This window comes from Panthera pardus, unplaced genomic scaffold (genome assembly GCF_024362965.1).
Source record: "Panthera pardus isolate Hobbes unplaced genomic scaffold, ASM2436296v1 HiC_scaffold_13, whole genome shotgun sequence".
NCBI lineage: Eukaryota > Metazoa > Chordata > Mammalia > Carnivora > Felidae > Panthera > Panthera pardus.
In genome coordinates, this window is record NW_026526688.1 from 20054552 (window position 1) to 20056813 (window position 2262).

At 38.7% G+C, this 2262-nt stretch overlaps 1 pseudogene; it reads left to right on the top strand.

Moving 5' to 3' along the window:
• The first annotated feature begins 222 nt into the window (after window positions 1–222).
• LOC109250957 (40S ribosomal protein S6-like) lies at window positions 223–980 on the top strand (annotated as a pseudogene).
• Window positions 981–2262: the final 1282 nt, after the last annotated feature.

A 2262-nucleotide genomic window follows, 5' to 3' on the forward strand; every position in this document is an offset into this window, starting at 1 on the left:
AAGATCACTCTTACTGCCTTATGCGAGGTGGATTGGGGAGGGCAGGATGGAGTGAGATAATCAGAATTGGTAATGGTCAAATGAGTAATGAAGAAGATCTGAAGTAAGCCAGTGACAATGGGAATAGAGAGGGTGAAAATGGGACTAAAATACAGTATTTCATTAAAAGGCATTAATATTGTTCTTTTTTGTGGGGCCTCAGAGGTGGCAGGCTGCTTCAGGATGAAGCTGGATGTCTCTTTCCCAGCTACTGGCTGTCAGAAAGTCACTGATGGACGAAGAGTGCAAACTTCATACCTTTTATGAGAAGTGTGCGGCCAATGAGGTTGTTGCTGTTGCTCTGGGTGAACAATGGAAGGGTTATGTGGTCTGAATCAGTGGTGGCAATGACAAATCAAGCTTCCCCACAAAGTAGGGTGTCTTGACCTATGGCCATGTCTACCTGCTACTGAGTAAGGGGCCTTCCCGCTCCCAGTCAAGGAGGACTGGAGAAAGAAAGTGCAAATCCATTTGTGGTTGCACTGTGGATGCTAACAGTGTGCTCAATGTGATCATTGTAATAAAAGTGGAGAAGGACATTCCTGGACTCACTGATACTACTGTGCCTCATTGCCTGGGGCCCAAAAGAGCTGGCAGAATGACAAACTTTTAATCTCTGTGAAGATGATTTCTACCAGTATGTTATGAGAAAACCCCTAAACAAAGAAGGTAAGAAACCTAGAACCAAAGTATCTTCAGCATCTTGTTACTTCACCTGTCCTCCAACACAAATGTCAGCATATTGCTTTGAAGAAGCAACGTACTAAGAAAAAAAAGGAAAAGGCTGCAGAATATGCTAAACTTTTGGCTGAGAGAATGAAGGAGGCCAAAGGAAAACTCCAAGAACAGATGGTCAAGAGATAGAGGCTGTCCTAAGAGCTTCTACCTCTATGTAGGAGTCCTATCAAAAAGGAGATTTTCTAGGAGTCACAAATAAATAAGATCAGACTCAATAAATAATAAATGAAAGAATGAATGAATGAATGAATGAATGTTGGGCCCATTGTATCAGTGTGTGTGCCATAAAATGAGAGCAGAAACACAGAAAGAGAAGCACTCAGTGGAGACATAGGAAGTCAGTGGTTTCAGTTTTAGAAATGTTGACTCTGAGGAATAGAATGTCTGAAAGCTATTTTTATATTGACTCTAGAGCACATGAAAAAGTGGTTGAGAGAAACACAAATTTGGTTTCATTATAAACTACTAGATAAAAGAAACTGTACATGAACAAGGCTGCCTGAATAGAACAATAAACAGAAGGAAAAGACGGTATAGGACTCAACCCTTGGACATAGGGTCATTTAAGATGTGGGTGGAGCTAAATAAATCTACTGAATAGACATAGGAGGGAGTGGTCAGAGAATAAGAATGGAACTCAGGAACTGAGGGAATGACAAGCAAGAGAGGAAGGAATTTCAAGATAAAGAGTGTCCACATTGTCAATTGCTTCAAGACATTAAGTAAAAGAAGACCAAAAAAAAAAAAGAATCCATTAGATGATTCCTAGAAACTCAGCAGTGACCATAGTGAAAACAGGTTCACTGAAGCAATGGGACAGAGTATAGATGAAATAACTTATACAATGTTGCCCGTATTCTCTCTTTAAATAATAGTATTAAGTCATTTTGTTCTTTTCTAATCCCCACTATTATTATGCCATAATGATTTATCTTGGTTTCTACTTTACCAGGTTATATGGTTATATGTCACTAAAATATTTCTGAATTATTTGGTCTTGTACATGATATCAAAAATAGTAAACTTGAACAAAAGCCCAAAAAGAAAATTCATCTCTAAAAAGTATTCTCCTACATATAAAATCCATAAAGTTTATTTCCTAGGGAAAAAAATTTAATAAAAGTCCCATATCTGGTACAGTGTTGCTCATGTATTTTGAATTACATAGGGAGAAGAGGAGCTTATCAAGGCTTGATACTCTTCAAGCAAATATGAATCCCAAGTACTTCTTGTGGAACAGAATCAAGTAATTTACATTCTTGTATTGCAGGATTAATAACCTCAGGGATATGCAGGAAGTTAAAGGAGTCAGAGGCTCACTGGGCACAGAGAGAGATGGCTCCGGGAGCACTTTGGGCACAGAAAAGGTAATGTGGAGTCCATCCAATCACAGCTGTTGTCTATTGTAGACAATCATTGTCTTTGGCTCACCAATGGACTTTGGCTTTTCAAAACAAACAAACCTACAAAAATGCTTCTTATGGT